The sequence below is a fragment of the Podarcis tiliguerta genome, assembly GCF_965153285.1.
Source record: "Podarcis tiliguerta genome assembly, chromosome: 4".
In the NCBI taxonomy this organism is placed as follows: Eukaryota; Metazoa; Chordata; class Lepidosauria; order Squamata; family Lacertidae; genus Podarcis; species Podarcis tiliguerta.
Window position 1 is genome coordinate 63,026,649 of NC_139537.1, and position 27,299 is coordinate 63,053,947.

At 42.3% G+C, this 27,299-nt stretch overlaps 1 protein-coding gene and 2 long non-coding RNA genes across 7 annotated transcripts in view; 2 read left to right on the forward strand and 1 right to left on the reverse strand.

Annotated features, from left to right (window-relative positions):
- Positions 1 to 27,299, reverse strand: part of RAI2 (retinoic acid induced 2) — a 78,174-nt gene that overhangs the window by 31,650 nt on the left and 19,225 nt on the right. Inside the window, exon 4 of one of the 4 annotated variants that reach the window (XM_083439458.1) lies at positions 13,118 to 13,195. The exons of 2 other annotated variants lie outside the window; for them this stretch is intronic. The gene's annotated coding sequence lies outside the window, so the exon portion shown is untranslated. Of the gene's footprint in view, positions 1 to 1,610; positions 1,976 to 13,117; positions 13,196 to 27,299 lie in introns of those variants that run through there. One more of the 4 variants, XM_083439457.1, reaches the window with a different exon arrangement.
- On the forward strand, positions 2,210 to 3,465 carry LOC310676946. Its single transcript, XR_014510815.1, has 2 exons — positions 2,210 to 2,252; positions 2,647 to 3,465. It is a non-coding gene; the product is annotated as an uncharacterized lncRNA (long non-coding RNA).
- Positions 20,265 to 26,453, forward strand: LOC310677121. 2 transcript variants are annotated; one of them, XR_014510938.1, is made up of 4 exons: positions 20,265 to 20,541; positions 21,450 to 21,627; positions 21,718 to 21,884; positions 25,755 to 26,453. It is a non-coding gene; the product is annotated as an uncharacterized lncRNA (long non-coding RNA). The 2 variants fall into 2 exon arrangements; XR_014510937.1 differs by having other exon boundaries at positions 21,450 to 21,884.

The window sequence follows — 27,299 nt, forward strand, 5'->3', positions numbered from 1 at the left end:
GTATATTTTTTAAGAGTGATACATAAGCAACTGCTCTGCAATGATTACAAATATTAAACTAAAAAAAGCAACTGTTTAATTTCATATTATCCATTGTTTTGGGTTTGAGTGTATCAATCCAAGGTTTAAAAAAATATCGCTGACTAATAAGTCTGCAGCATGGGTTTGGTTTTAATCCTCACCTCATGATCTACCACTACCTCTCCAAATTATTGTTTTTAGGAAGTTTAGCAGAGGGAGATGTATGCACCCATAAATCTGCACTTGACCCTTGTCCTCCTCTTCCTTCAACGTTTACACACCATGTCACTCCCTGTCCAAAACCCACTCCTGGGACTTCGGCAATTGAAACACAAAGCAGCAGCTGTTTGGCAACATTTCTAACCCTAAACAGCAAATGCAATGAGATTTCATTTCAGTAAACATGCAGACCTTCCTCAGTGCCGAGCGAAACAATAGCCACTCATTTATGGGTAAAAGACATTGCAGGAGAGGGGGAAGGAAGCAAATATACTCCAGCACAAATGCATTTGCTCAACTTTTTTTTACCACCGGAGCAAAGTGATCGGAAATAAGGAATGGAAGCTCATTTTGCATTGTATTGCCATCTATAAATGGGAAGATTGCCTATGGGTATCTTTATTGTACAGCTCTGTTCCAATAAAGGCCATATAGCTGCTGGCACATTTGGTGCTACCTTTTAAGAGTCTCTCATCTTCCCTTGTGCTGTACCATTTCCCAGAATAGGAGAAAGACTCTCGCAAGGCCCGGCACACATAAATACTGCAGGTCCAATTTGGGACTGCTGCATAAAGTCAAATTGAGGCGGATGCTGTCAAAAGACACCGCTGGGATCACTCCCTCCTCCGCCTCCCTTCAATGATTTAGCACAAAATACAACTTCACAGCAAAGCATGCCAAGTAGGAGCCTTGGGGAAGCACTCGCTGCATTGCTAAAGCATCCCCTTCTAAAGGATCCATTCCTTCCTGTGCAGCCAAACCCATCAGATGGCAAAATGGATGCTTCACAACAACCTCAGCCTCCCCTCTTATGGACCCAAATTGGATGGGAAACCAGTCCCCAGTACAGAGAAAACAACCTCCCCATTTTCTTTTTCGGGCAACCCTTTATGATTATGCCACATATATAAATTATACCTTTATGATTATACCACACACACACACATATATATAAAGGGAGCTTTCCTCTTCCCTCCCCCCACATTAAAGAGACAATTCCCCATAAAGCATCCTCTGAAGAGGGGCGATGGTGAGCACCTACCTCCCCATCCTCCCTGGACTCAGGCAACCTGTCACCCGGAGAGGGCAGCCCGCCCCCGGCCCCCGCCTGGAGGGCTGGCCAGATTCACAGGCATCCACCCCCCACCCCACCCCAGAGAAGAGACCCTGCGCTCGCTCCTCCCTCCCTTCCTTAACCTTCAGCTCCAAAGCCTCCCCCCTCCCTTCCCAAGCAGGGCGCCCGCGGGGGGGGCTGAGCGGGGCAGGAGCGCAGAGGGGGCGCCCGCGCCGCTCCTCTTCCAGCCCGTTCCTCGGCTGCCGAGGTCTCCCATCTGCTGCCGACCCGAGAGCTTTTACCCCGTGGCTGTTACCTCGCTGTCCTCTCTGCCGGCGCTGCCTTAGCTGGGCTCCATGGACCGGGCGGACAGGCTGGGTGGGAGGCTGGGAAGACGCGCGGCAGCCTCCCTTTTCGCTGTTTCAGCTGCAGCTGGCCAAGGCTTCTCTCTTTCGCCCACCCCCCCACAAACCCACCCCCCTTTTTTAACAACGTCCTCGCAACGAGACTGTCAGGCTCTGCCCGGCTGACAACGAGGGCGAGCCGCTCTACGTGCCGCTTCAACGCGCGCCCTGCCCTGTCGTCGCTGCTGCTGCTGCTGTCTGGTGTCTGAGTATCCCTGGTATCTCTCCGTCTCCCTCACACACACACACACACACACACACAGAGGGGGCGGGAGGGAGGGAGGGGAGGGGCGGAGCAGTCGGAAGCCGAGCTGTGCCCGCCTCCAAATTGGTGCGGGGGTCCGTGGATCCACGGCGCATGCCCGCCGTCTCCAAGCGCGAGAGGCGGGCTTGGCACGCGCCGCCGCCGGTCTCCCCCCCCCCCCGCACGCGCGTTAAGCAAGCAAGCGCCAGCTGTTTAACTTCCCACCCTCCTTGTACAGAAACGTCCTCCTGACATGAGGAGCATTTTGGGGTCGTTCAGGGCGGAGGAGGAGAAAGAGGGCGCGGGGAAGGTGGAGCGGCTTTCCTTGGTTTTTTCCTGGCGCGGAGCCCCCAAGGGAGACGGAAAGAGGCGCGCGGGCGGGGGGGGGATGCGGCTGGTTGGGGGGAGAGAAGGGTGCAGGGAGAAAATGGCCACGGAGAGGGGAAGCCTAGGGACCTCTCGGTTGCAAATCTGGTTTGGGGGGTGGGGGGAGCATAAATCCGTTTTGCTAGAGGCATAAAGCAGGGGTAGGCAACCTAAGGCCCGTGGGCCGGATGCGGCCCAATCGCCTTTCAATATGGCCCGCGGACGGTACGGGTATCAACGTGTTTTTACATGAGTTGAATGTGTCCTTTTATTTAAAATGCATCTCTGGGTTATTTCTTGGGCATAGGAATTCATTCATTATTTTTTCCAAAATATAGTCCAGCCCACCACATGGTCAGAGGAATGGTGGACCGGCCCACGGCTGGAAAAGGTTGCTGACCCCTGGCATAAAGGGTCTGTATTGTGCATGCATTTGGCAGCGTCCTTCAGGGAGAAGTGAGGTGTCTTGAAAAGAAGTTAATTGTAAATTGGGGCCTGCTCTGCAGGGTGGGTTGCACTGCAGATGGATATGAATAGCAGAGGAGAGGAAAGCTGAGGAGTAAAGAGGGGAAGTTTGCTCTGCATTAAGACAGCCTGAGACTGAAGGGTTTCTGGCACAGAAAGGTACTACTGAAAGGTTAAGGATTTGAAGATGACATCTCTAATATTCTGCATTATAGAAAAAGAATTTGGGGTTGTGGCAGACCAAGCTATTCTAATATAAGGAAAGATACGAAAAGTTATAATGTATTCTTATGTCTGGTTTTATGTTCCATTACATAGCACACGTTTAGTAATTGCAGTTTATATCTTCATGCCGTGTAACATTTTGGAAGGTGGGTTCCTGTCTCTGTGGTTGGAATGCCTCTTGAGATAAGGCCAAGCTTGGCACAAGCGTTCCCAAGGAGGGGGCAAGGCTTTTCATCCTCATTTTGACACCATTTTGAATCAAGATGGCAGACTGAAATGTGTCTTTGGCATCACTGTGCCCTTTTTTGGCATAGTTTTGGCTGCCTCTTGATATGTCATCGCCAAACTCGGTGTGAACGTTCCCAAGATGGGAGCAGCAGCCCTTGTCAGTGTTTGGATTCTGGGTGCCAATATTGAATCAAAAATAATATTTTTATATGACATTCATTAAATATTTTAAAACTCTGCTTCGTGGTCTCTGTGCCCTCTTGTAACAAACTAAAATCTGTTATATAGACTGTCTTAAGCATTTGTGAATATAGAAGAGGGTGCCGCAGCATGGGAAGAGTGTGTTTGATTTTTTTTCTTTTTACCCTTCAGAGTTAGTTATTAGCACCAGGTAATTGTGATTTACATTACTATACTTGTTTGTAAATAATTTCAGTTTTTGCCATAATAGTTTCTGCCAATGCTCTGGCTTTTTTGGACTATAGCACTAGTGTAGGGCTGCCATACGTCCTGATTCTCCAGAACATGCCCTGGAATTGCCTGGATTATTTTCTTGAAATTGGGCAAATGTCCTGGAAAACCAGCAACGGGGGTTAAATCGTGCCGAAAATGCCTTAAAAAAGCTCCCAAACTCAAAAATTCTTGTAGCTCAACAACTTCTGGGGTATCCTGATTTTTTACTTTTTGAAATATGGCAACCCTACACTACTGACTTTCCTAGCCTATCAGTTTGCACCATATATATTTAGCATATACACTTATTTTAAGATGGCCATATTTTTTGTAAAGTCCATCTTAGAAAGTTTGGTACATTAATCTTGATTTTGTTTACTAATATTACATAAGCTTGCCAACTACATATAGCTGGGTTTTTTTTAGTTCCATCATTGATTCTATAAAAATCAGGCAACGATTGCTCTTCCAACTTGCTGTTTCATTTAAGCACTTGAATGATCTTCACACAGTACATTTTGAAATAATCAGTGTCAGAAGAAAAAAAATATGACTAAAGCAGCTTAGGTATGGCTTGGTGACATGTCTGAATTGACAAGCTATGGTTCACAGTCAGCAATCTATGGTTTGGTGTGATTATGACCATTGTTCAACCACCAGAAGTCATGCCATGGGCCTGATTCGAGGTCAAACCACAGCGAGTTCTATGTTAGGATTACTGTAGTGTGTACGGTATAAGGCCTGAATTGTGCCACTGTGTCATTGATTGCTTTATTCATTTCAAGATTTTCATCCAAAGCTTTTTCCAGAATTACATTCTTTTATAAACTAGCAAAGTAGAAAAGGGTTAGGCGGGTAGAAGAAGAAGAAGAGTTTGGATTTGATATCCCGCCTTTCACTCCCTTTAAGGAGTCTCAAAGCGGCTAACATTCTCCTTTCCCTTCCTCCCCCACAACAAACACTCTGTGAGGTGAGTGGGGCTGAGAGACTGTGACTGGCCCAAGGTCACCCAGCAGCTGCATGTGGAGGAGCGGAGACGCGAACCCGGTTACCCAGATTACGTGACTACCGCTCTTAACCACTACACCACACTGGCTCTCAGACCACAGGGTTGCAAGAACATACACATGGTCATAGTTATATAGGGACTCATAAATAAATGTGATTGTACTTTTTAAGGCTATGAGAAGTCCACTGTTCCTTACAATATAATTACTGTATCTTCCAGCACCTCCGCTATGTATACGTTTGTGTTGATGCTGTTTATAAATCAAAGCAATTTCAAAGGAGTGACTCTTCCAAATACAATAACTATATATACAGTTATTAGATGAAGTTACAGCAAATTGTTAAATAAGGTGTATATAATTGCCACAAGGATTGTGACTGTTCTAGGTTTTCTGAACATTTGATAAATTTTGGGGTCACTGCTCTATGAAATAGCCAAATGCTGCCCATAGAGAAAAGACACCCAACACACACTTCAAATATGACGGAAATAATCAAATCTTTCTGTGGCCTGAGGGACCATGACCTTAATTTAAAATCAATCAAAAAGGCCTTCTGTTGTTGGTGGCTGGTTGCCCTATTCATATGTCTAATGCTGATGTTCTCACAAGCCTGCCATGGTCAATTTCATTGAAAAGTTGAGGCGCGTCACTTTACTGTACATGTCTTGGGGAAAGCAAGACATATCCCCAAGCTTTAGCATGTGGCAGGGAGAGATTATTATTTCTTTATATGAACTTACTATATTACCTACATGACTGATAATGTGTATTATGTGTGCATCAGCAAATATATCTCATGGCATGAAATATCTGGGGCATTTTTTTTATATCGCCCAAGAATCCTCAAATGCTAAATTTTAAAAGTAAATCCTAAAGTGAGCTAAATCACAATAGAACCCTAAATTATAATTATGAGATTGAAATAAATAAGGAAAATAAAGTATCTACCTATTTTGCAATTCCCATGAAGTGTGAAGAGTGCACATGTGTAGAATTAGCGACGTGCCTCTGAAAACAAAATGCATCACAAGTACAGGTTCCATGTTTTCCTTTATGAGTATTATTTTGTATGAAGATGGTATGTGCCAGATTCTACATATGCAAGAGCCTTTCACATGCCTGTGTCTTTTTTGTATTTGAGTATGGGTGAGGAAGTGTTTCCCCTCCTCCTGGTTTTACTAATTAAATGAACACTCTCAAAAACCTTTTTATAAATTCAACCTTGATCCAAAATATCATGCTGCTCTAGGAGCCCAAGCAACTGAATATTAACCTTTTGAAGTGCAGGTTCTGCTGTTGGGTTGCAGAGGGGAAGAATCACACTCTACATCTAGGTGGAGAAGTATGTGCGCTATTTCTAAATGCATAGTGTCCTGAGTAGGAGGCAATTTAGTAGGGATTATAAATGCAAACTGCAGCAAAGCACAGAATGTGCATACAAAATAAACACATTACAAATTCAAAGACTAGGTTACAATATGGCTGGCTATGCTCCTTCCATGTGCTGGGTAATCTTGGGGAAATGAGCATTCTAATGAGTCATGTTCTACATCCAATTTTCCAAAATTCACTGGAAAAATCTTGTGTTAGATTCAACACAAAATCATCTGAAGTTGTCAGGATCTGTAACTCTATACAGTACTCAAATGCTCAGAAGTATGGAGCAGTTTCTTATTGCCCATTTCAGGCTCCAGAGTTCATCTGAGCCAATAAAAGTTACTCTTTTCTTCTTTGTTTAATCCCCATGGCTTCAAATACAGCTACTCTGACTTAACTGCCTTGCATGCAATCTTGATTTCTGGAAGGCTGACCATTCCTGGTTCAATGCTGATAGGAGCCCACAGTATGCCAGATTCTTTTAAGTAGAAAAGAAGGAAATCCCAAGGAAGAAAGGGACTTACGCCAGAAACAGCATAATATAAAATGACAAAGGTAAGTGGATACAGGATGTCAAATACAAGAGTTCGTTTTTAAAAAGGAAACTTTTTCTTTAAAAGCATGTTAACAAAATAACATAAATAATGAGAAACAACCGTCTTCCCAGCAAATATACCATGGCTCAAAGCTTTTCATCTCTGGAGCAAATGCTTTTATATACTCCAGTAAACCATGAATTATATAGTAATTTAACTCCAAGCACATTCATAATTTCCCATTAGGGGGCAAGGAGAGTTTCTTCCCCTTCCTTTTTAATGGAGAAGTAGAGGAAAGGACAGGTCATACTAAGGGTATGACAACTTGCATCCTTTCCCTTCACTCATCAGGCCAACAGAGACACTCTTGCACTGAATGAGTTGTATCACTTGGGAGAGACCAATCATAGAAACACCAACATAAATTAGATATAAACATCTTCACAGCTTCCCTATATCTGACCATCAAGTCCAATATGTGTATTTTTATCAAGCATTTCATATAAATGAAACTATGGGAGTTTGTAAAGATTTTATGTGGTTCTGGCAAGAAAATAAAACATTTGGTGATAACTTGCAATGATGAGTCCAGGAAATTGTCCAACATACATTGCGCGTGTTATTAATTTTCAAATATATTAAAAGTATTTTGAAACCTGTTTTGGTCATGCAGCTGTTAATATGCATTAATAAAATGTGAGGATGATCAGAGTAACACATCAGGTACTGATGATTCTCTTATGTGACCTTCAGTGTTAAGCAAGCTGAGCACCCGCAGCTTATATAAATTGTTCACACATAATGTAACACTTCTGTTACATGTTGACAGACTAGCTTGGAAGTTATAAAAATAGACTAGTAGAAAATACAGTGGAGAAAGAATGCAGGCCTAACTAAGCAGGCCTGAAAAGAATCAGAAAGCAGGACTCAAAAACTTATATGTAATCCCTAAGACATACTAGCAGTTGACAGCTATCAAACAGCCGGAAGAGAATCTATTTATCTATATACATTCATAAAAAGCACATGTGGTATACAATGTAAACGACATATCACTACAATGAATCAAAACAACTTTGAAAACTAGTTGGGTTGGGGTTTTTTTAATAAAAAATACACATTCCAAAATAGTATAGTTTTTAAAAGACAGCTAGAAGAAAGCAGGAAGGACATCTGTACCTCTTGTGGCAATGAGTTCCACAGGGCACGGCCTGCCACACTAAAGGCTCAGTCCCAGATAAAGGCAGACTGAACTTCAGGCGGGTGGGGGACCACCAAAAGAATGTCTCACTGGCTGAGGTGGAGCACAGGGAATCAAATGGTTCTTACATCACATTAGGCCCAAGTTATTGTAAGGTTTTGTGATTTAACACAAGAACCTTGAATCTAGCTTGGTAGCAAACTCGCAGCCACCATGTATTGCTCAGCAAAGAAGTAGCATGTTCATCAGCTCAGAAGCTTTATCTAATATTCATTGAGCAAGACATATATTTAGGGAGCTGTTCTAGGCAGCACTTGAACAGCCAACTGCATGAGCCAATAATGGCTTCCTTTGCCAGCCAGAAATATGACTGGGACATGGATTCCAATTTACGAGTCAACTGGCCTTCCTGCATCAATTGTAATCTTTCATGGGGAAAAACATGTTCTTTCTTTCTGAAGAGAGATGCTATAGTGAATTTGCTTATGTATTTAAACTGTTTACTGAAGTCAAAGGCAATCCAATTGTCCCCTGGGAAAGCAGTTTCATTTGCCAATGCAGGAAATCATGGACCTGGTCCATTTGGCAATTGCTGTTGTAAAAAAACATTAAGGGGGAAAGCTCAGGAATCACAGCCTGTGTGTGAGGGTGTATGTGTGAGTGTGAGTGTGAGTGTGAGAGAGAAGTATTTGTGTCAATGAGGTGTTTTCAAGGTGCTCTTTCTTAGTCACCCATCCATCTTCATAACATGCTTGAAACACCATTCTAATGAAACAATTGTCATTGTTTCGGTTGCTCATTTACTATTTCTGCTTTTGTTTTTTAAACACCTCCTTACAAATTGCTGGGAGAGATTTACTTGGAAGACTAGAATATATATTCTTCTAGATCATCTGGATTTTTGATGCAGCATCAGGAAGCAATTATTTTTTAATAGTGTAGTGAAGCTGGAGTCTTCAAATTAAATCATTTCCCATAACTTTTCAAAGAGAATGGTTGCTTGTCATGTCGCAAGTGCTCAGTCATAACAGCTGTTGCTTCCACCAAGCAAAGCCCTATGAAATATTTGTCACCAAATGAATGCCATTACCTAATGGCATGAGTATTACAAGCAAAGGATCACCTCACACAAAGCAGTGAAGAAGACTTTTGCACTGATTGGTCAGCCAGCGACAACAGGCTATAGGGCAAGGGTGTGCATCCCCCGGGTTAAATTTGACATTGATATTAAAATTGCCCTCCAAAAAAAGAATCCAACCCAATGACGTTCTGATTGATGAAATAAGGCCAGATGATGCCCAGATGGTTTGTAGATTGACATTGGCCACCTGTACACATCCAAATCACTTCCGTGTGCCTCTGCTGAAAATTTGTGCTGGGCTAATCAGAGTCTTAATTTTGAGATGTGTGAAAGTACAGTAAGTGAAAAATACCTTCTCAGTCAGCACACAACTTTCTGAAAAGAAGAGCGTGACAGCAATAATGTGACATCAATAATGGTTAGCTGGCTTACTAATAACAGAATCAGCCCCTACGTTACAAATTGAATGATCTCTGCTGTTGCACTTCCAACAGCTATTTTGAAATTTTTATTGCAAGCCCCCTTGGATGGGCATTACCAAGAGAAGTGACCTGGAAATGTTTTAAATAAAAATAAAAGTAAGCTTTCTAGGGGAACCCCCCAATGCCGTAAAGGTAAAGGGACCCCTGACCATTAGGTCCAGTCATGGCCGACCCTGGGGTTGCGGTGCTCATCTCGCTTTATTGGCCGAGGGACCCGGCATACAGCTTCATGTGGCCAGCATGACTAAGCCGCTTCTGGCGAGCCAGAGCAGCACACGGAAACGCCGTTTACCTTCCCGCCAGAGCGGTATCTATTTATCTACTTGTACTTTGACGTGCTTTCAAACTGCTAGGTTGGCAGGAGTAGGGACCGAGCAACGGGAGCTCACCCCGTTGCGGGGATTCGAACCGCCAACCTTCCGATCGGCAAGTCCTAGGTTCTGTGGTTTAACCCACAGCACCACCCGCGTCCCTGGAAATGTTTTAAATAAAAATAAAAGTAAGCTTTCTAGGGGAACCCCCCAATGGCATAGCATTCAATTATTACAGAGAGGAAGTCAGCCATCTCTCTTTTCAGGCTCACTTTCAAGACTGCCTAGCTATTGTTCGCTTTCATACACACAGACAGACACCTGGCTGATGTCACCTCCAGACAGGGGAGGGCAAGGCAAGAAAGAGATGCCCCTTTGTGCTAACTGACCAGAAGGATCTCTAGCTATTTACTTTCTGTAGGAACCCATTTCCCTGGCTTATAATACAAAGTGGGTACTTAACTGACCAAGCAAGGCTATTTATGTCACAAAGAAACAGCCCCCTTTTTCCTGCAGAATCCCATATTTACAGCTGTAAAATCAAAAGGCAGGAGGAGACTCCAAAAACCCATTTAGTCCAACCCCAATCTCATTGCAATGCATAGGAGAAGCTCCAGTTTTAAACTGCTGCTATTTTATATTTAGGACACTTATTTATTGGCAATCATTTTTCTAAAGTGATAATTATACACAGCATTTTACCCGATATGTATAAATGGTTCACTGTGAAAAATCTTACATATAAATTAATGAGAGTTCCATTTCATGGTCTAGATTTGCATTAGTCCATCAGTTTATAATTTTCCCATCCCTGTATATAAAAACCCTTCAAAACCAATGCATGAAATCTCAGAGTATGCTGGCACTAGTGAACTGTTATGTGACAGCTCCTACAATCAGCATAGCCTCTAAATGAGTAATATTCATTGCGCCTAGCCGCTAATGTCATGGTGATGGCACATGACATTACATTATGATGCAAATACAGAGTGATCCAAATAGCTCATAATATATCAAACAAATAATGTATGTAAAAACGATCCCGGTAACACATGATATAAATAAATTTGTTATGACTGAAATGATATACAATTTAAATGTCACATCCATTCCTCAAAAATTGAGGCTAGAAGACGGCGACCTTTCGCATGGTGCCCTAATCATCCCTAGGCACATTGTATCTTTATGAATTTATTCCTACATTTCATCAGAGTACACAGCCCAAGCAAAGGAAGCAAGTGACCCATGATCTAAATTTCTTTTTTAAAAAAATAACATTATAAAAATATGGCAATATCAATATTTTATTGCAAGGGCAACCCAAATGCTCTGAAAACCCATTCAGCTCTATGAAGTCCCTCTTGCAAATCAGTTTGGAATCTTTACAAATGTCATTTACTAACATGATGGGTAAGATCTAATCAAAGGAGACCAGACAACATAAAATACTGGGTAAAATGAAAGCTTCATTCATAGGTTAGTGTGCTTTTTAAAAAAACATAGTGCATGTTTACTGCTGACATCTGCATAGAGAAACCAAGTAGGGAAACATAGACACCAAATAACAATGAAGTTCTGGAAATGTTGCGAGGATGAAAGGTGCCGATGGTGTTGCAGTCTTGCTAATTATTGTCTCAGATGGAATGCTCCCTAGATTACTATAGTGGTACCTCAGGTTACATATGCTTCAGGTTACATACACTTCAGGTTACAGACTCCGCTAACCTATAAATAGTACCTCGGGTTAAGAACTTTGCTTCAGGATGAGAACAGAAATCGTGCTCCGGCAGTGCGGTGGCAGCAGGAGGCCCCATTAGCTAAAGTGGTGTTTCAGGTTAAGAACAGTTTCAGGTTAAGAATGGACTCCGGAACAAATTAAGTACTTACGGTAACCCGAGGTACCACTGTAGAAGCATATTGTCTTAACAAAGGCATGATGGGAGTGATTTTCCCAGGTACAAAATGCTCCTGGAAAAGCCCACCAAGGGTGAAGCTACAGGCACAAAACTCCTGTGTAAGGAGTGAAAAATAAATAAGTAGATGAAATGGATATATTCCCCAAACTTTAGATGTTTGGTCTTGGCAGCTTTTGAGAAGTAAATTGAACAGTGTGAATTAGAAAAGCTGCACATGTAACTGTCATTTAGAGAATCTGGCGTTTGTTCAGTGTTGTTAACTAGAACTTCTTGAGGGCATGAAGAAGCAATTTCTCATTGATTTTCTGTGTGTGTGTGTGTGTGTGTGTGTGTGTGGGAGAGATTCTTTCACTTCCATTGTGCCAGGAGGGTATTTTTAGACTGACTCGCAGTTGCTATATTACTGAAATAAGAAGGGTAGGCTTCCACATTTTTAGCTGCTTTTTAAATATAATCTCTTCTTTGGTGTGGCCTTTCAAAATGATCATGGACAATATATGTGCTCTCTTGTCTCTCTCTCCATTATTTAAACCAATCATAAATAGCATCCCTAAGAGCAGGGAAAACCTTCATCCATAACTACTAAGGCCTGGAATTCTTTGGAGACAAAAGACTGGAAACTGCAAAGGAAACAATACTGCTTTTGTTTGCTTTGCTGGTGTGTTAAATCTGTTGCAAATGGAGCATAAAGCTTGTCATATAACCTCAAAATGAACAGCTCTTTGGCTTTTTTTTTTTTTTTTAAAGAGCATTAAAGTACATTAGCTTTGTGTTGCCTGCTGACTACACAGCAAGAATAAGCACATACATAAAAACATTAAAACTGAATCATATAGACCATAGGTTAATTTCATAGAACATACTCCAGACACAGTTGTCATAGTACCATCATAAGCAGCTGCCTCCTTGTTGGAAAAACTGGTGCACCATTAATACAAAAGCTGCAAATGCTACAGAGGGCAGAGATCCCAACAGGACAGAGGGAAGAAGGTGGTTTTTGAGGTATACCGAGATGAAGCGATTGAGGGTCACAGAATTAAAACTAGAATCAGCAGTTCTGCCCAGAAGGCTGTCAGTAAATGCTGAAGCTCTAGTGCAAGGCAGTCCAGCCTCTCATACCAAGTGGGCTACAAGAGCACTTCCACACAGAACCCGGGGCAGGGGGCACACACTGAATTACATTTCCCTCTTTAGGGAAGTTTTTAATGTGTGACATTTTAATGTATTTTTAATCTTTGTTGGAAGCCGCCCAGAGTGGCTGGGGAAACCCAGCCAGATGGGCGGGGTACAAATAAATGAATTAAGAGTAATAATAATAATAATAATAATCACATAAATTAAAGTGTTTGCAATATAGTTAATATAACTTATATTAACTATATTGCAAACACTTTAATTTATGTGATTATTATTATTATTATTATTATTACTCTTAATTTTCTGTTCCTGAACATGAACTATATTTTTGGTTCACTTTGGTACAGACAGAACAAAGGCTAGTTGGGGTTGTTTTGAAATATTTACCTTGGATGGAGCAAATATGAAGGACGGCATAGGATGTAGGTGAAGCATTCACATGTCTTCGTATACATGATCTTAAACCTATGGAATGACGTTAAAAAACATATTTCCAGATATATCACTTTTGGATTTTCTTGACTATACACAACATGAGCCTGGGTAGTATTAGGTATGCCTAACCCCTTTGATTTTAATAGGGACCACTAACTCTGGATAGGATTGGGCTGAAGGGGCTTAATAATAATAATCCCCTTTTCCAAGGTAATAAATAATAGTGTCTTTTTCTAAATTTTGTGGATGTTGGATGGTAGAAATTGAATGCTTCTTTTGTGAGGCATTTCCTTTTTGGAATGCACATTTTGCATTTTAACTAAACTTGATTGAAAATGCTCTGCATATTGCTTGTTTTATTCTCCCAAGTTGGAAAAATAATAAAGTTTTATTAAAAAGAGATATCTATACAGGATCAGGATGGTGCCTGCAATCTCTCTCTCTCTTGCCTTGACACACAGATGTGCTGCAGAGTTACTAGACTGGCTGGCTAAGTGAGCATTCTTGGCTTGCGCCCAAACAGGCCCTCCTCCCTTCTTCCCATTGCCCTATGGATGCAACATCTTCCATATAAGAAAAACCTTAACATCTCGCAAGGAAGTGTGAATGTAACAGTGGGAGGTGAGCAGGGTGCATGCTCTCTTCCAGCACAAAGCAGCATGGTTCCCTTATTTAATTAACTTGCACCTGCTGTCTTATTTCCAAGGACTGTGCCTATTTTGTGCTACAGACCAACTGGCGGGCTGCAAGGTCACATTACAAAAGCATGCCCCAATCAGAGAAATACGGCAAAGCTTGTCTTTCCAGGTCTTGTCATTGTGTTGCTTATAACGTGTGTGTGTGTGTGTGTGTGTGTGTGTGTGTGTGTGTGTGTGTAAAAGAAATAAGCTGGCAAAATAAGGCACCTTGCGTTCCAAATCCTAAATTCAGCTGTTGAATTGCAGTGTGTTAAACTCCTTACCCACAATAACTGTTAACTGAAGGCTGAACGTTGATTTTAAAAATACAGTGGTACCTCGGGTTACATACGCTTCAGGTTACAGACTCCGCTAACCCAGAAATATTACCTCGGGTTAAGAACTTTGCTTCAGGATGAGATCAGAAATCGTGCGGCGGCAGCGGGAGGCCCCATTAGCTAAAGTGGTACCTCAGGTTAAGAACAGACCTCCAGAACGAATTAAGTTCTTAACCCGAGGTGCCACTGTAAAATAAAATAAAGGTCTTATTGTACCATCATCTTCAGGCTGCAATCCCATGCACCAAGAGTAGAGAACATTTGTCCTTCCAAATGTTGCTGAACCACAACTCCCATCAGCCCTAGCAAATACAACCAAATGAGGATTCAAGGAAGTGCAATGAGTGCCCATCACAAATTGGCTGCCATAGGACATAAAGACTGCCACATCTTTAAAAAAGGAAGAAAAAAGGCAGACCACAAAATGATGCAGGCATGACCCTGCCCCTCACCCCTTCAACCGGGGGGGGGGGCAATTACATCTGCTGCCACCCTGTTCACTCACAGAGAAAAGCTCTTTGCACTTCTCTATTCAGAACAGATGGGAGGGTGGGCATCAAATCCTGGCATCCAATGAAATGTGAGCTTATTGAAGGGAGCTGTTCAGCATAGGAGAGGCTGAGGCAGTGCAAACAGGAACTGAGCAGAAAAAGCAAACTCTTCTGTATTGTGGATTTTTAAAGAAAATATTTACAGTGGTACCTCGGGTTACATACGCTTCAAGTTACAGACTCTGCTAACCCAGAAATAGTGCTTCAGGTTAAGAACTTTGCTTCAGGATGAGAACAGAAATCGTGCTCCGGCAGCACGGCAGCAGCAGCAGGCCCCATTAGCTAAAGTGGTGCTTCAGGTTAAGAACAGTTTCAGGTTAAGTACGGATCTCTGGAATGAATTAACCCGAGGTACCACTGTACTGCAATTTTTCACAGGTGCCAAAGGAGGTACTGATGGGCACACTTGTACCCACGGACACCATGTTGACAACCCTGGATATACAAGGTTCAGAAGAATTTCAGACCACTCCTTAAAGTGCCTGAATTCAACTGCCCTGTTTCAGTTATCATCGGTGTATTATTACGTCCAGTTATTTGATCTCTTTCTTCTGGAAACATATGTGAAAGTACATGACTCTCATATCGCAGCAGCATCAAGTTGCTAATAGTAGCCAATTGCAGAAATCTCTAATTTAGGAAGAGTGAAGTTAGAGCCAAACTGCCTTACAATCAAATTATGTTGGCCATTCTTCAAAGTACATGGAGAAAACGAAACATCAGAGGATGTGCTGGGGACAGTTAATGACATTATAAAAATTACTATAAATATCATTTGAAATCACATCAAATACGATATATCAAATGCATTAATGTAGCAGATGCATTTTGTGCCGCGGGAGTAAAGAAAGATAGCCCTATGGATGTGTGATACCATGAAATTACATTTGCATAATAGAAAGTGAATGTTCCCTTCCAGAGCTCAGTATTAAAGCCTTCATATAGTCAGTAATGAACAATGATGCTTTCGAAGCAGAATCTACAACATCATCCCATGCATTTCATTGAGAAATAAGTTCCTCTGGGGCAAATGCCACTTAAATTCCCAAACAAGTGTATTTAAGATTGCAGGCTTTTGTGTTGCACCATTTCCTCATTAGCACTAGATGAACAATTTGCAATAACAAACTTATTAAACAATATTCCTTTTTACCAGTATCCATGGTGAAAAGCAATTTCCTTACCCTTGTGTAAATTGTTGTACGAAGTGATTATGTAATTGGGGGCAGTGGAAGTGGGAATCAGACACCTAGGATGCATCTTCATTCTAGATTCAGAATGCATCTTCATTCATGGGGGCTCTTTCTATCGGGCAATATGGGACCAGCATGGGTGGCCGGGCCTAGTGAACTTTTAATTCCTAACCCTACAGTTATGATTTGTGGGTTCCCACTTAATTTTATTTTGATTTTCAATGTGATTCAAATTGTATTTTAAACTAATCGTTTGGTTTTGTGTTTTTAATGTATTATATATTTGGTGTTAGCCGCCCTGAGCCCGGTCTCGGCCAGGGAGGGCGGGGTATAAATAAAAATATTTATTATTAATATTTATTATTATTGTTTCAGAACGCATCTTCATTCTAGATCCATAATGCATCTTCATTCTGGATTCAGAATGCATCTTCATTTCCTATGAAATCTGTTGCTACTTCCATTTCTAATTTTATGTCCAGAGATGCTAGCTACCATGAGAACAACATGATCATGGCTCCCATTGTGTTTCTAGATGCCGTTGGACCTGTTTGTGACAAGGTCCAGGATATGAAACCTGACATTCTGAAATTATTTTGTATTATTGAAACATTTGCCTTTGTACATTTACATATGTAACACAGTGTATTCTTGTAACTTTTTTCTGTTGTTGTTTTAGCTTTCTATGTATCACTTAGTAATATTTTTATATATTTAATGGTATAGAAATTGTCTAATTACAATATGTGTCCCTTTGTAAATAAATAAATAAACAAACAAAAGATTGAAATCTACCAGTGCTTACTCTGTGTGATGCATTTATACACCTGGGCATGTAGTCCCTAGGATCCTTTACAAAAGAGATCTTAAGAGATCCCTGTGTGATTAAGTGTCTCTTAAAAACATCATAGAATTTAGGGGTTACTAAATCTCACTTGCTCCCCACTCCACCCCTCTCTTTGGAGGGAAACGCAAGTCATTATATTGTAATATTTGTTTATATTGTTGGTGTCTCAAGCAGAAGGAGCACAATAAAGGCATAGTGAAAAGAACATATTGTTTATTTTTTTATCAGGCTTTCCTCATACTGGGCTTAGATTTCTTCCGCCAAAAATTTTGGAGAATGTTTGCACTTTTTCAAATGGAAAAGGAGATGAACAATTGAATTATTAATTCAGTTAAGGACACATTTGGAAACAGATGAGAAGGAAAATTTGATCCATGGTGAACTTGAGAGAGGAATGCACCTTAGCAAACCACAGTCTTTATTTCCATTACTTGCTTAGGACTCCTGGTAGTGAATAACTACTTTTTCATTCATTCATTAATAAATAAATAAATGTTTGCATAATCTATGTAGATGTGCACAGAGTCGTCTTGCATGCAGACAAGCAAAGGAATGAATGCACAGGTAGATCTACTATGCCATTTGGGTTAGTGGTGAAACTCTTGACCACAATCCTAGACAGCCACATCACAAGCAGAGAAGAATACATGTTTAGAAGTGTTTTCAAAAGTATTTCACCTATAGAAGACCTATAGCAGACCAAAGCCTTCCTGGCTGCCTTTCCTCTAAACACAGACTTGCCTATCCAGTCAGGAGAATGGATGCAGCAAAAAAATTATATAAAACCCTGGAATGCAAATGTGTATCTTCTCTCCCTCCCCAATTGTCTAGATGGCAGCCATTATGGACAACGGACATCCACGTTTATTGGACTACCACATCCGTAAGAATTCCCTGGCTACTCGCCTTGTGTGGAATACAATATGAGAGGTTTCAAAACAAAGCCTACACTGCATTCTTCTGATGCATTAAGACACTAGGTTTGGCATTATTATTTTTAAAAACCCTGTCTTTATTGCAATCTCCTTGTTCACTCTAGTGCTCTACAAAGGTCACCCGCTCCCTAGTCAGCTTGATAATAAGGATCTGTAAATCAATATTTATTTGACGCTGCACTGATTTCCTCTTAGGCATTATGTCCATGCTGTTAATCCATATTGATGTTTTTCCTGCAGTAAAGGCCGGTTTAAAACAGCAGTATGTGCAGACTGAGAGCAGCACAGCTACAAATGCAGCCATCAATAAAAGTGCATCACATGTTTAGCCAGAACTCTGAGGTCAGAGATGAATGAACATGAGACATTTGACTAGAACTCTCCATATTTGTTGGTTGGTAGGTAGGTAGATCACAGTACAGTGGTACCTCAGGTTAAGTACTTAATTCGTTCCGGAGGTCCGTTCTTAACCTGAAACTGTTCTTAACCTGAAGCACCACTTTAGCTAATAGGGCCTCCTGCTGCTGCCGTGCCACCAGAGCCCGATTTCTGTTCTTATCCTGAAGCAAAATTCTTAACCTGAAGCACTATTTCTGGGTTAGTAGAGTGTGTAACCTGAAGCGTATGTAACCCGAGGTACCACTGTAGTCTGTTCTTACTTTCCTTCCTGACAGTTCAGTGGGTGCATATGGGTTTCCTTAAGAGTCAATTACAGACCTGGGGAACTACTCTGAATTTTTAGCGTCTCCGTGTGGGATTCACTAGCAGACAAAGACCAAGTATCAGGAGCCAAGATGATTTGTGACCAGTCAGGAGGCTGAAATTCTGCCATCCCTTGGCAGCAATGGGATCCATTATGAAACCTGATGAAGAATATGGTGAGCCACATTGGGATTTGACCTCACCTGGAAAAGGATCTTTTTATCTATAGCTCCCAGCCATGCAGTGGCAATCCAAGATTTCTTAAAGACAGGTCATTTCCAGACATTGGGTTGAACCAATTATTACAGTATTTTTCGCTCTATAAGACGCACCAGACTACAAGACGCACCTAGTTTTTGGAGGAGAAAAACAAGAAAAAAATATTCTGAATCTCAGAAGCCAGAACAGCAAGAGGGATCGCTGCGCAGTGAAAGCAGCAATCCCTCTTGCTGTTCTGGCTTCTGGGATAGCTGCGCAGCCTGCATTTGCTCCATAAGACGCACACACATTTCCCCTTACATTTTAGGAGGGAAAAAGTGAGTCTTACAGAGCAAAAAATACGGTACGTTCTGATGCTGTGCTCATAGTCTGCCTGCTTCCAGATTGTCTCATGCCCAAGGAAGGTTGCCACTCATCCCTAGAAAAACGTGATTGTCCTTTTTTGAGAGAAAAGTGTCCCTTGTCCTGTTTGGACTTCAAACAGGATGCCTTTTTTCACATATTTGAAGTCCTCCTCCTCAAAACTGCACAGGCAGAGGGTGGGTCTGGTGGGAGGAGCAGAGCGAGAGCCTGAGTGGGAAATTTGTGCAGGCAGAGGTGCAAGTCTGCTCTATACAACACGTATTACTTTTTTAAGGGATTGGTTCGTTGAATCAAAATAAATAATGACTAAGCTCCTTTGAAAGTTCAAGCATTTGCAAGTATCCTGCAAACTATCAGAGCTGTGTTGCTACAGTCCATTGCAAAGTGTAGCATAGTGTAGTGGATTGTTCTCATTAAGCTGTTTTTCTGTACGTTGACAGAGCGTTTTATTGAAGTGACAGCTGAGTGGTTGTAGTGATGCATTAGATGTAAGGAGAGTGTGACTGTTAAAATATGCGGGGTTACGCGTTTAGATTAGTTTTGTGTAACGTGCAAGCACACTGCCTTGTCCCTGCAATTTAGGGGGCTGGGGTTGTGCAACATCAGCACACCATGCACCCACGCTGCAGGGCTTGCGCACATGACTCAAGCAAACCCATGGTGTGCGCACACGGCTGCTGCAGAATTTTGAGGGGGCCCAGCCCCCCCCTTGAATTATTTTTTGGGGGCCGAGATGGCACCCTTGGTAGTGTGATGATAGATAACAGTATAATCACCAGAATTACTCATATTAGTGTGGTCCCCATTTATGATATATATGAGATTTTCTATATATATCCTGTAATTACAGTGCATTTTGATGATTCATATACAATTTACATATACACATTTATTTTACTTAGGAAGATTGATATATTTATTGTTGCTTGATTATTTAAAACGTGAAACGATGATGATGATGATGATGATTATTATTACCACCGCAATAGTAGTAGTAATATTTTTTCACATTGAATATGGAATTTGCATTGTACCTTATTTATTTAATATTGATTTTACTGTGTAGGAGTGATATGTAAGCCACTTAAGAGATTTCTGTTAAAATGTGAAGCAGGAAACAAGCTAAATAAATATAAATATGCTGGATTACAATGTGTTCTTTATAAAATCTTTTCCTTTGATCATAACATATTGAAGAACCAGATCTGGTGGCATCTTTACAATACCCAGTTATTCTTTATATTATTTGTAATAGTATCTTGGCACAGAGCCCCCTGGACAGAGTGAAAACTTATTTACATAACCACTTGCACAGTGGACAACACATGTGAAAAAAACATCTAAAAACTTGGACAAACATCCCCATTTGCTGTCAGGAATCTATGACGCCGCCATCTTGTTAAACATACACCTTTAGGCTGTCTTGGCATAAATGTCCTTCCCTGGGTGATCTGACGTAATTTGAGTGTCTAATAATAGGCTTTTGAGGTCAACAAAGCCATTGGAAAAGGCCCTAACAACCCTGAGACAAAGAATATAACATTATCAGAGGTTTGCATGCATAGTTTTCAAAAATGACAGCAGCAGCGTTGGCTCTTATGTTTGGTGTTTGCAACATATAATGTACACTCAAAATATAATGAGAATGTTTATTTATTAGGATAACCAATCCACCAAGCAATTGCTTATGTTCATATGGTGTAATGAGATAACAAGCTTTTCCACAATAAAGGCCCAACAGTGGAGGAGAGAAAAATCTGTGTTCCTGGACAGCAAAAATCTTAGGCCTTACAATTAGATCTTGAAGGAAATTTAGCTCCGAGTTCCACTCAGTTTGATGGGTCTTCAAAGTAAATAGGGCCAGACAGCTTCTTATTCCTCTTTAGTTATGACTGAACAAAAACTACATGTGCTTTTTTGTTCTTCGGTGCGCTTGTGTACATTCAATATTAAAAGAAAACTTATTATGCAAATATAACTGTTCTAAGTGGAATGAAGGATTTTTTGACAACAGTGTCAATGGGGTTCTGTGCATTGCAGACTATATAAATAACCAAGCGTTATCTTCCCACTGAGGCAAGGAGGATATGTATAATCTGGCAATTTTGGAGCCTCATTTTAACAGCTCCTGTTTTAATTAACAAATTTAATTTCAAATTATTAGGTGGCGCAGGAATAAAATAAAACAGCGTGTGCCTCCTTACATATTATTGTTATCAGTGGCACAGCAGGGCTCCAGTCAGCATTAAATATGAACAATGGATAAGTTACAGGAGCCATTCACCGGGCTCAGTCAGCAGGCAAGCATTTTGCTTATACCTGATAGAGGGATGGGGCGGGGGAAGGGAGGGGGAAATCCTTTGCAACCTCTTCAAAGTGCAGAGAAACGTATGAGGTAAACCGAGCTGATTACTAGGCTCAAAAAAGGCTAACATGCAATTTGTGTTCTTTTTATGTAGATTAAATGCATTCACCACAGCTCACAGAGCTTAGATTCTCAGCGGGGAGTATCAGGCAGCCGCAGTCGGGCGCTGAACTGCAGGGCGACAAAATCTACTATTGTGCATTAGAAATAGTCACTTAATCTATCTTAATGGATGAGAAACCCATGGGACAAGCGTGCATTAAAGTCGGCAAGTAAGTTGCGACATTTAAGGAAAGCTGTAAATATAGTTTTTGAGATAACACTTTGAAAGGTTATTAATGGGCCTGAAATCCTCTCAACAGTCCCTTTAAGCTGTGGCTAACTATGGAATTGTCACTGCCCACTCTCAACACAAGGAGAAGTGCTGCATTAAGCATTTAGGGTAAGGTCATACACACATGGAATAAACAAGGCACAGATGAGGCAGCTTTTCCTCAGGTGAACAGGAACTACAGCCAATTTGGATGCAGTTAAGTATACAGGATGAACTTGTCACGGCTAAAATGGCCGCTGTTTCTTTAATGCGAATAAAGCTGGGTCAGCATGACTCAGCGGTCTGCACCAAGTTGTATATATACAGTGGTGCCCCGCAAGACGAAATTAATTCGTTCTGCGAGTTTTTTCATCTAGCGAATTTTTCGTCTTGCGAAGCACGGTTTCCCATAGGAATGCATTGAAAATCAATTAATGCGTTCCTATGGTCAAAAAAAGTCCAAACAAAGCCAAATTTGGTACAAAAAAGAGTTTATTAAGTGCTCTTTAAAGTCACACATACTGTAAAGAGCATTTCAAAAATTGAAGGAACAATAACTTAACTTTCTAAACATGACAGAAAAGCATTTAACAATCACCAAAGTGTACTGTACATTTTCTAAGACTCTGGGGGACAACTCGAAGAAGGTTCCTCTTCCACTCTTTGCTTCTTGCTGAAGAACCTGTCCATGGTCTGCTGCTTCATCCACCTTTTCAGGACCTGCCTGAAAGACAACATGACCCTCGTGTCAAAACTGTTCGCAAGGTCACGGGTCAGGTCCTTGTCATGGTGGTGCCGCTCTGCAAAAGCCTGAACATCTTTCCACTTGTGACAAATGTCCCTCAGTTCTTTGGAGGACAGCCGTTCCTCAGTTGCTTCCTCCTCTTCCAGCGAGGCCTGCTCCTGCGCAGCCTCTGCCTGCAGTTCGACCAGCTCCTGGGTGGTCAGCTCATGGTCGTGCTCCTCCACCAGCTCACTGACGTCCTCCTCTGTGACCTCCAGGCCCATGGTCCTCCCCAAGGAAACAATGTCCTGCACCACTGTTGACTCTGGTGCATCAGAGTCACTTGGTGCCACACAGGCCGGCCACAGGCTGCGCCAAGCGCAATTCAAATTTCTCTGGCTGTTCTCTCCCGTTCCAGGCCATGGTTCCAGACCATTTCTCTCCCGTTCCAGGCCATGGTGATCATCTTCAAGCAGGTGATGATGTCGAAGTGGTCCTTCCAGAATTCCCGCAGGGTGATGGTGGTGCAATCAGTCACCTCGAAACATCGCCTGAAAAGCTCCTTGGTGTAGAGTTTTTTGAAATTGGCGATGACCTGCTGATCCATCGGCTGGAGCAGTGGCGTGGTGTTAGGCGGCAGGAACATTATGTTTATGAAGCTGAACTCCTCCAACAAGTCCTCCTCAAGGCCTTTAGGATGAGCAGGGGCATTGTCCATCACAAGCAAAGCCTTCAGCAGCAGGTTGTTGTCCCGCAGGTACTGTTTGACAGCAGGGCCAAAAGCAAGATTGACCCAGTCCACAAACAGCACACGTGTGACCCAAGCCTTACTGTTGGATCGCCACATGACACTCAGCTGCTCCTTGTCGACCTTGTGTCTCTTGAAGGCCCGTGGGTTCTCTGAGTGGTACACCAGCAGGGGCTTGATCTTCAGGTCGCTGCTTGCGTTGGCACAGAAGAGCAGGGTCAGACGGTCCTTCATGGGCTTGTGGCCAGGCAACTTGGCCTCCTCCTGGGTGATGAAAGTCCTTTTGGGCATCCTCTTCCAAAACAGCCCGGTCTCGTTGCAGTTGAAGACCTGCTGTGGAACGTAGCCCTCCGTCTTCACAACCTCCAGGAACTCCGCTGCAAAGTCTTCAGCCGCAGGAACATCAGAACTGGCAGCTTCTCCATGCCTGACCACGCTGTGGATTCCAGATCTTGTCTTGAACTGGTCAAACCAGCCTCTGCTTGCCTTGAAGACTTCTGGCTCGCCTGAGGTTCCTGGCTGTTGCTGGACGAGGTCTGCGTGCAAGGCCTTGGCCTTCTCACAAATGGCGGCCTCAGTCACTGTGTCCCCTGCACGCTGCTTCTCTTCTAACCAGATGAGCAGCAGCTTCTCCACCTCCTCCAGAACAGCTGGGCGGTTCTTGACGATCCTGGTGACTCCCTTGGCTACGTCAGTCGCAAGGATCTTCTCCCTCATCTTCAGGATGGTCCCGATGGTGGATGGATTCCTCCCGTACTCCCTGGCGAGGTCCGTCACACGCATTCCACCGTCGTGCTTCCGGATGATCTCCTTCTTCATTTCCAGGGTGACCTTCTCCTTCTTCCTCTCGCCGGCCTCTGCAGCAGCAGTCTACTTGGGCCCCATGGCAGCACAGCTCCTACTTTCGCAAACCCAAAAAAGAGAAAATCAGTGCTTCACATCCAAAAAATTCAAAAGCACCAAACCTCCCAGAAAACAATTCCCTGACCCCCACCCAGCCACCCACCACACAGAAATCCAAACCCAGATTTTTTTTTTTAAAAGGCAGAATGCCCCAATGGCCACAGAAAATCATAAAAATGCAGAAAAAAACCCACAAGCTTCCAGATTCTTGCAAACCCCTTCTCAACAATTCCCTGACCCCCCCCCAGCCACCCTCCACTCAGAAATCCAAACCCATAAATCTTTTTTTTTTTTTTTAAAGGCAGATTGCCCCAATGGTCCCAAAAAATCAGAAAAAATCAGAAAAAAACACCACAAGCTTCCAGATTCTTGCAAACCCCTCCCCATCACCAAGTCCTTGAATTCCAAACACCCCAACCCAAAATCCAAACCCCCCCCAAAAAGTTTTAAAAGTTTAACTTACCAAATGTCTGCAAAAGAAGTTCTGGAAAAGCTTCAAAAATCACCGAAGTCTTCAAAAATCTCAAAAAAGGCTACCACGCCACGTGCTATGAGTTGCTCCTCGAAGTCAAGTTGCAACTGCACCTCTTGAAGCAATGCGCCCTGGGTATTAACGGTTTTCAGAAACAGGAAACAAAATTGCAAGACGTTTTCGTCTTGCGAAGCAAGCCCATAGGGAAATTCGTCTTGCGAAGCAACTCAGAAAACGAAACACCCTTTCGTCTAGCGAGTTTTTCGTCTTGCGAGGCATTCGTCTTGCGGGGTACCACTGAAAGTGAGAAATGTTAGTTTGTTGCTGTGGCTGGTGTTTGGGTTGGTTGGTGCTGGTGTGTATTCTTATTCAGTCGTGTTTTGCACAAAGACTTTTAAGAATAAAACTCTGCAAGGATATTCTTCTGGACTCTTTTAGGCTGACAAGGGTCTGAGGACCAGGCTGAGGAGACAAAGGGAGGTCAGAACCCTTTCCTTCTTTTTTTTGCTTTTTACAAACACTGACAGAACTGATCTCAGTTCTCTGCTGATTATTGCAGTGGAAATACAAATAAGTGTATACACCAGTTTTGAACATGTGAGTATTTTGATATGATGACTTATTGAAGCTAATGGCACTATTGGGTAGAATTCAGTGCGCAAACTGAACACAGCTCTCCTTCAGAGTTCTCACTTGCCCAAAGTCAGCAATGCAGTTTTCTAACAATTGCTTTTGGGAAATGTGCGTATTGCACAAAAACAGTAAAAATGCACATATTCGCAGGAAGTGCGCATAAAAATATATCAGCGAATATGCCACACGAAATGCATTGTGTTGGAGGGAAATGCTTGCAAGAGGTGCCTATTGGATAGAAGTGGATACAGATGTGTATGTTAAGATAATTTATCAGTAAAATGCTGATAAATTTTCATATGGACATGGACAGACACACACACACACCTCAAGTTGATGTGGAAATGTGGTAAACCAAATTTCATATAGGAAAACAGAGAAACAGCTAAAATTGCATTGCTTTATCATGCATGCCAACCATAGCTTTAGTGAAATCCAGCAAGCCAATGCTTATGCTCTGATGAGATGATGAATTTTTCTGTAAAGGAAAGCCCCAGAGTGGGGGGAGATGCTAAAAATTGGTTCATCATAGGGTGCAGGTGTTAAGTTGTGGGTGAACGTATCAGATGACACAGCGATTCTTCAACAGCTCTTGTTTATTCACAGGCCAGAACAGAACAGAACTGAAGGGTTCAGCCAGCCTGCTTATACAGAGCTCCAGTACAACGCAACAGTAACAACTTTCCAATCACTGAACGTCACTTTCATTTCCTTATTTGCATATGTGGACCTGAGTGAAAACTATCTACCGTATCCCCCTGCTGGCCCAGGGTGAGAACTTCAGTACATAACAGCAGGCACAGTATACAGCCTCATCCTTACGCAATTCAGGTTACATGACCAAGGTGCAATCCAGATGCTCTCTGAGATAAAGATACGGAGAGTGAGTGAGCGTCAAATGAAAATAAAATATGTAAGAAGCAGGGCTAGCCCACCCATGAGGTGGGGTGAAGCAGCCGCCTCAAGCAATGGAAGTCCCTGAGGCAGTGCCCCCATGAGTGCCCCATCTGCTCTGCTGCTGCTACCACCAGTGGAGAACCAATGCCAGCACCACTGGCATCTCTGCTGGCAGTGAAGGAGGCACGGTGGGCAGTGTGGAGGTCTGTGGCACCATTCACATAAGAAAAACTACCATAGAGATATCAAAAATATTAAAAGCAGGGGGTCCATGGCTTGGCTTTTGAAAAACAGCAGGTCCACAGTACTTAGCTAATTGGGAACCACTGTTCTAGATCCTTAGCCTTGTGTTAAACCCACTGACCTCTGCATACAGTGTCACAGTCGGTACAGCATGAGGCTCTTAATCTCAGGGTCGTGGGTTTGAGCCCCACATTAGGTAAAAAGATTCCTGCATTGCAGGGAGTTGGGCTAAATTAGGGCCATACTGAGTGTGGCCTGAAGCCCTGGTTGCATCTTGGCCAGCTTCCTGTCTCAAAACTACCTAAGTAGGCACAGACTTGACTGCTCTCTTACAGCTTGGGTTTAACAGAGAACCTTTTAAGTTGGCCAGTTCTGGGAATGCATTCACCATCTTGCAGTGTAATATTTGTATTAATATACAATTATTTTATTTTCAATCATATTTTTACTCATTTGAAAGCTGGGAAAGGGCAACTGTTGATGCCTTATTCTCTGGAAAAGGAGAGGCTTTGGGGAAATTTTGCATGCTCAGAATTCCTGGCATTTGAGAAGCAAATTTTATTGTCTTTTCCCAATTTGTCTGAAGCAGTAATTTGCCCTGTCTTTTCCAGTTCACAGAAGCACTGATGTAAAAAGCCCAGAGTCTTCTGATACAACTGTTTGCTTCTATGGCATCATTTTCTTCCAGAAGAAAGGAGCTGCTGTTTCATTGTGTGAGCTCTGCTCAATTCTTCCTAATGGCAGTGAACTTAGATGCTGGAATGGCTGTGTGCAAAGGCTTAACCCCGTGTATTCCTTTCACACCTTTTCCTGATCCAACAGACATCACTGTAATGAAAGTATTTGACAAGCTCAATGTGATCCTACTGCTCTTTCCCTGACTAGTTCCATTAAACTTGTGTTGTTACTGTTCTCATTCTTATTTTATTTCAAGAAGCTCTTACACTGGCCTCCTACATGATCCCTTATGTAGACCAGGTTGAGTCCTGCTTAGTTTTCACAATAAAAAAT